Source organism: Ictidomys tridecemlineatus, unplaced genomic scaffold (genome assembly GCF_052094955.1).
Source record: "Ictidomys tridecemlineatus isolate mIctTri1 unplaced genomic scaffold, mIctTri1.hap1 Scaffold_216, whole genome shotgun sequence".
NCBI lineage: Eukaryota > Metazoa > Chordata > Mammalia > Rodentia > Sciuridae > Ictidomys > Ictidomys tridecemlineatus.
In genome coordinates, this window is record NW_027521864.1 from 177542 (window position 1) to 184895 (window position 7354).

The following is a 7354-nucleotide window of genomic DNA, read 5'->3' on the forward strand; positions in this document are numbered from 1 at the left end:
CGCAGAGTCTCCCATCTAACCCTCCTGCTGCCAAATCTAGGGGCATTCCTCTGCTTTGTTAAAGATACTCCCCTAGAAAAATGCCTATCGTTTCTGGGAGAATCCTCCATGGGGTAGAAGACGCAGCACTTGGGACCGTCTCTTTCCAAGGTGCAAGGCTTAATTGGGCACAGCCAGGAGGGAAAAAGCTGGGTCAGTCCTGGGGCCCAGGAGGAAAGGCCCTTCAGTTGCTGGGGCAGGAGTGGGTTTGGAGGAGAACTCGGGGTTCATCAGGCAGGTAGATTCTTCCAGGGCTGGACTGACTGTAGGTCAGCCTCAGGAAGGCCGTTCAGACTCCATTCCCATCTGAAGACAAAGGTGGTCTCGCAAGGCTGCAGTGAGATCAGGTGATCTCGGAGCAGCAGCCCCGCAGGCCACTCACGCAGCCCAACGGCAAGTCCAGGGATGGAGGCTAAGTTGCCCAGCAGCACGACAACCATCACAGTGATGGTCATCGATTTCTCCCGGGCCTGACCCTGGTAGTTCACAGCTCTTGGAGTTTTGTCTTCTGCCTTCTCACACCGTCCACTGTGTGCATGACGTCCAGCTCTAGGCCATCTAACCTCTGGCCCTGGTCCTCCACCAGCGTGGCACTGTCCATACACGTGTCAGGCAGTTCTTTAAGGCTGCTCTCCAGCCTCCCAATGTCCTTATGCCCACCCTCGGTCTCCCTGAAGGCTTGCTTGGGAATCTGGGAGTCGGTGATCCCAGAAGTGAGATGGCAGGCGGCCACTCGGCAGCATCTCTTCCGCTCCTCTGCCTTGTCTTGTTGCCAGTCATCACCAGCTGCCTGGGTTCGCCCTTGGCTGTGTTCTCAAAGTCCCCCCGAGCCTCATTGTACCTGGTCATCGCCTCCACAGACTTCTGAGAGAGAAGGCCTGCTGATGAGCGGACCCCACCTCTTCACTGTGCCTCTCCAGCTCTTCAGTTTGTTCCCGACACTGTTGGCCCTTTTCTTGGTCTCCATTGTGAGCTGCTTAAGGTCATCCTTGGTGTTTGGCTCTGGAATTGGTGCAGAGAGGATGATACTCTAGAGTTTCTTTGCTTCCTCCACGTGCTCTGATATCTTGCCAATGTTGAGCCGCGTCTCCTCCATCTCAGAAAGAATCCAGCCGTGAAAGCCGTGTTGACAACCGCGACCTCCACCCCCTGGGCCTCATGGTTCTGGGTCAGCCGCTTCGCCTTCAGTGCTCCGGCTGGTCCTTCATCCTGGGGTCCAGGTGCCCGAGGCAAGTAATGCGTGGAACCGCTGGAAGTGGCGGCCAGTCTCTGCGGGGCCAGGGAGCTCCAGGTGGGGCGGGCAGCGGGCCTCATTAGGAGGAGCGTCCCAGGCCACTGAGGCTTTGCGCGCTGCCTCCTCCACCCCCTGCCTCCTCTGAGCGCTGAGAACCCGGCTCCCTAACAGACCTTCTTAAGTTCATCTCAGCAACGTCACGTAGTGTTTAGAGTGTCAGTTTTACGTTCCTTCTGTTAGATTTATCCCTATGCATTCTTTTTTGATGCTATTGTGAATGGATTTATTTATTTATTTTGGTTCCAGGTATTGAACCCAGGGGCACTTGACCACTGAGCCACTCCCCCAGCCCTACTCTGTCTTGTATTTAGAGACAGGGTCTGCCTCACTGAGTTGCTTAGCACCATGCTATTGCTGAAGCTGGCTTTGAACCTGGGATCCTCCTGCCCCAGCCTCCAGAGCTGCTGGGGTCGCAGATGTGACACTTGCCCTGCTAGTGTCTAACTTTGTGTCTGTGTTGCCGTGGCAGGTGTGCAGAGACTCAGCCCGTCTTTACATGTCCGTCTGCTGCTGACGCCTCTGCACCTGCCGTTTCCTTCCTTGGGGCCACATCCCTCCTGAGGAGAAGGCGAGATCCTGGGGACCAGGGGATGAGGGGGAAGGGGGCAGGATTCGGCCGAGAGGCAGGCTGAAGAAAGACCCCCAGGTGCAGGACCCCCGGCAGCCCCCACAACCCTGGGCTTTGGCCCTCTGGCCCTTCTGTGCCATTTGCAGAGCGGAAAGGTGAGCATCTGCCTGGAGGAGGCGGGCCAGAGAGCAGCCTGCAGGAAGCAGTGAGCACACTAGGGGGAGGACGGCAGCCACGAAAAGCCAGAATGACACTCCTAAGCAGGAAGGGGACACGGAGAGCCTCGTGGCTCTCAGGAGAGTGACTTGTGGTGACAGCCATCTGACCCTCAGTGCTCCCTGGCTTCCTGTCTGATAGTGTGATCTCTCTCCTTCATGTGCTCACACCCAGGGGCTCTCATCAGAGGCTCTCCTGCACTTTCAGCCTCCAAGACTGAGAGCTAGACAAGCCTCTGTTCTCTGTAAAGTTACCCTGCCTCAGATATTCTGTTACAGTAACAAAAATGTACTCATGGCCACAGACAGTTCTAGAGTGAGGCATCTGAGCAGAACCACATCCGACCTCCTCCATGGCACCACGACTCACTGCTGTGTGAGCCCCCAGGTCGCGAACCAGCCGTGAGTCCTTCTGGGACCGGGGCAGTTCAGGTAACTCAGTGGCCGATTTCTCAGAAGCCATAAAGAGACACTGACTTGACATTGTGCTTCCCAGCTCCAGGGCCACCACATCCAGACACACATGCTGCACCACACCGACGGCCAGTACATACGCCATGTCCAGTCATCCTGAGGCAGCCACTCCTGGGCACTGCTGGTGCCCAAGTGCCCGGCAGGGCTGCTCTGTCATCGGGAGGCTCCCCCATCTTGGGTTGGTCTGGCCCAGACCTTCCTCCTTGGAGGGGTCTCCTGGCCCATCACCAGACCTCCTCCAAGTGTGGCCCAGGTGGGCTCACAGCTGGGTAGAGGTTTCTCAAGGAAGAGCCTCAGTGCGGAGAGCAGAAGGCTCGGGCGAGGCGGAGCCGGCCCCTCACTCAGGCCTGCTCGGGGTGTGTGGGAGGTGGCTGGGCCTGAGAGGCTGGGCTGCCCGCTGCGCTCAGGCCTGGGCCTCCCCTGGGCCTGCTTTCTTAGGGCTCCTCTAAGACCAGCAGCTGGGAGCCAGTGCTGTGCTCCATCCTTTCCTGGGGGCAGTGCGTCCAATTCCAGGCCTGGGGCTGGGAAGCCCAAAGGCCGGTCCACGTCTCCTTATTACTGCTGAGGAATCGGAGGCCCGTGAGGTACCTGACCTCCCAGAACTCGCCGCTGGGGGAGCCGCTCAGCCTCCGCCCAGTGGAACGGCCTTCCTTGACCGCCATGCCAAGTGGGAATCCAGGTGACGCCTTCTGTGAAGGGCTCTTGATTAGCCCTGGGGAGGTGAGAAGGTGGGGGAGACGGAACTTGCATTCTGGGGCAGGTCTCTCTTTTCATTTATTTGGTGCTGGGATTGAGCCCAGGGTCACTGACCATTAAGCCACTTTCCAGCTTTTTATTTTTTACTTTCAATGCAGTCTCACTAAGATGCTTAGGGCTTCACTAAGTTGTGAAGGCTGGCCTTGAATTCCTCATCCTCCTTCCTCAGCCTCCTGAACTGTTGGGATTTCAGGCATGTGCCACAGTGCCTGCTTGGAGGCTCCTTTTCAAAGAGGGGGTGAAGGCTGCTTTGGCCACAGTCTTCGTCCGAGGCACACACATGTGTGGGTGGATCTTACTTTTATCCACGCCACTGCAGCAATCGGCAGATTCTGGGCTTCCTGAGAAGGCTGATGTGGAAACTCTGACGTTCGTGGGCGGAATCCTTTCCTGGCGCTTCAAGCTGAGTAGATACTGGTGACTGGGAGGACGAATCCTTCGTTTGAAGCCTCTGGTTCTTCTGGCCAACCCAGAGTCCCGGGAAGTCCATCTCTGTGAATCCTGATCAAAGCCGCCTAGATCCTTGGGAAAGAGATGAAAATAAAACCCAGGTGGGAATCCAGTGCTGGGCGTGGGAAAGGGATGTCCCCACATTCAGGGAATGTTAGTGGACCTTCTGCCCTGTGCAGACCGAGGACACCGGGAGGACCCAGGGACGAGTCCTGCCTGACACTGCTCCAGCTGTGAGAGATGTGAGGAGCCCACAGGCCCCAGCCGTGAGCCAGGTCTGCCCAGCGGTTCAGCCGTGGGCAATGCCGGCCGGAGGCTGAGGCGGCCACACCTGAGCAGGACGCCAGTGGTCAGTGTGTGGTCCCGAGGGACGGGATGATGCTGCTGGCACAGCACAGCCCCGAGAGAAGATGTGATTCGGTGTGCCCCCAGGGGAGCAGGCTCAGGCACAGGCGAGGGGAGCGGGCAGAGGGCTGAGGTTCAGAGAGGCCAGCACACCTACAGGAGGGGAAGCCTGGGGTGGAAGTGACATCAGACCAGCCTCTGAGGAGGGGCTGTGGCTGAGGGCGTGGGACAGGGGCAGGGGCAGGGGCAGAGTCAGGAGGCGGCTTTGGCAGTCCACGGGGAACCCGGCTGGGGCCGGCTGCCGAGGATGGGGGGCAGTCGGGGAGGGTGAGAGAACTAGCGGTGGAGGCAGGATCTGGGGGTGGGGAAGGAAGATGGGACCCAGAGGGAAACTGGGCGACGGGCGTGGGCAGAGGGAAGCCCGGGCCGGCCCCAGCTCTGATGCTGAGCTGAGCGCCTGGAATCTCGGAGAAGGTGGGCCTGCTGGGTGGGGCTTCCGGCGTCCACAGCCCATGGTGCTGGAGCAGGCCCCGCAGGGAGTCACGGAGTCTGTCGCTCAGTGGCCTTCCTCTGGCCCAGCGCTGTGGCCAGGGGCTTCCTCACAGGCTGTGGCTTGCAGGGTCCCGGGGGAGGTGGCTCTGCTGGGGAGGTGGCTCTGCTCCGTCTCTGGTGAGAGCTGTTCATTTCAGGACGCTCTTCAATTCTCACGTGTCCTATGTCCAGGATGCAACCTCAACGTGTGAGCACAGAGTGACCTCTGGCTGTGGCTGCAGCGCTCTGTGTCCACCCCCAAAGGGGGCAGGGCTCACAAGATCTGAACTCACCGAGTGGGCTGACCGGTGGCCTGCGGTCGATGACCCTCGGTCAGGGATGGGCAGAGGGCGCCTGCCGGACAACGGAAAGCAGTGCGTAGAGAGGACCTGTTGAGGCTGCGATGCCTTCGATGACATGACACAGAGGCACATGGGTGCCAGGTCTGTCTGTGTGGCACAGGGAGCCCATCATGGGAAGATGCTTCGGGGCCTTGGGGACACCGTGCAGGATGAGTCAAGGTCCAGGCACGGGCTCCCTGCTGCTGGTGGCTGGTGTGGGCTCCATTTGGCCCCAGAAGCTCTGACACCCGCAGCCTGGTGTGGCCAGCCTCCCGTGCTGGATGCAGCCCATTCTCCCCAGGGCCAGGGCTCCTGCAGCGGGCAGAGCACCCCCATCGCCCCGCCTCCTGGGTCTGCTGACTGTGCCCAACACGCACCTCTCCCCCGTGCTCTCTCCCCGACCTTCCTTCTAGGGGCCGGCCTCTTCCTGAGTGCCTGTTGTTTGGCAGTAATGGGCTGGCGGCTCGGTTAAGAGGAACACACACTTACAAAGGCTGTGAACTGGCTGTGTGCAGAGCGTGTCTGCCCAGCTGGTTGGAGGCTCTGGTTTGGGGATGTTCTGGGCTTGCTGCGTGGCCTGTTAGGGCCTCTCACAGAGGACTCTGGGCTCCTGCCGTGCTTAGGGTTGGCTCCCAGGGCCCTTGTGTAACTGCAGGTTAACATGCAGGAGCCCTGACACCTGCAAGCACGAGTGTCCCCAGGAGCCTCCTCAGGAGTGCCCGGCTGCTAAGAGGCAGTCCCCTGTCCCTGCTCCCTGAGGGCCATGCGTCCTGTGCTTTGAAGGATCTTGAGGGAAAGTAGAGGGCAACTCTGTGAGAGGCAGACCCTGCCGAGAGTCTGCTTTGGAGCCTTTGTCCTTTGGGGGGTGAACATTTTGGGGTGAGTGGCATGAGGAAGAGCACTCTGCTCACTGGCTGAGAGCTCGCTCAGCCGTGGTCTGGGATTCCTCAAGGAGCAGGTGGCCTGGCCCTTTCCGAGACTTGCCAGGTGCCCTGGGGCCCGCACGTTGTGAATGGAACCAGATTGCACTGTGGTCAGGCTGGCGAGGCTGGTGCTGGGCAGGGCTGGAGCTTCCTGGCCCAGGCTGGTCAGCAGCATCAACGCATGCAGTCCCTTTGAAATGCCTGCTCCCCTCCCAGCTCCTGAAGCTGAAGCCCAATGTGGATCCCACCAGAGCTGGGGAGGAGCTGGGGGAGGACTCAGGGTGGAGCTGGGGAGGAGCTGGGGAGGAGCTGGGAAGAGCTGGGGAGGACTCAGGATGGAGCTGGGGAGGAGCTGGGGAGGAGCTGGGGAGGACTCAGGGTGGAGCTGGGGAGGAGCTGCGGAGGACTCAGGGTGGAGCTGGGGAGGAGCTGGGGAGAAGCTGGGGAGGATCTGGGGAGGAGCTGGGGAGGACTCAGGGTGTGCTGGGGAGGAGCTGGGGAGGAGCTGGGGGAGGACTCAGGGTGTGCTGGGGAGGAGCTGTGGAGGAGCTGGGGAGGAGCTGGGGAGGATTCAGGATGGAGCTGGGGAGGAGCTGGGGAGGAGCTGGAGAGGACTCAGGGTGTGCTGGGGAGGAGCTGGGGAGAAGCTGGGGACGACTCAGGTGTGCTGGGGAGGAGCTGGGGAGGTGCAGGGGAGGATCTGGGGAGGAGCTGGGGAGAATCTGGGGAGGAGCTGGGGAGGACTCAAAGTGTGCTGGGGAGGAGCTGGGGAGGAGCAGGGAGGACTCAGGGTGTGCTAGGGAAAAGCAGGGGAGGAGCTGAGGAGGAGCTGGGGAGGATCTGGGGAGGACTCAATGTGTGCTGGGAGAGGCTGGGGAGGAGCTGGGGAAGACTCAGGGTGTGCTGGGGAGGAGCTGGGGAGGATCTGGGGAGGACTCAAAGTGTGCTGGGAGGAGCTGGGGAGGAGCAGGGGAGGACTCAGGGTGTGCTGGGGAGGAGCTGGGAGGAGCTGGGGAAGACTCAGGGTGTGCTGGGGAGGAGCTGGGGAGGACTCAGGGTGTGCTGGGGAGGAGCTGGGGAGGAGCAGGGGAGGAGCTACAGAGGACTCAGGGTGGAGCTGGGGAGGACTCAGGGTGGAGCTGGGGAGGAGCTGGGGAGGATCTGGGAGGCCTCAGGGTGTGCTGGGGAGGAGCTGGGTAGTAGTTGGGGAGGAGCTAGGGAGGACTCAGGGAGGAGCTGGGGAGGAGCTGGGGAGTACTTAGGGAGGAGCTGGGGTGGAGCTGGGGAGGAACTGGGGAGGAGCTGGGGAGGAGCTGGGGAGGACTCAGGGTGGAGCTGGGGAGGACTCAGGGAGGAGCTAGGTGGAGCTGGGGAGGAGCTGGGGAGGAGCTGGAGAGGACTCAGGGAGGACTCAGGGT

General features: G+C 60.9%; 1 pseudogene; it reads right to left on the reverse strand.

The window, feature by feature from the left end:
- Positions 1-269: 269 nt before the first annotated feature.
- Positions 270-7354, reverse strand: part of LOC144373039 (syntaxin-3-like) — a 7839-nt pseudogene continuing 754 nt past the window's right edge.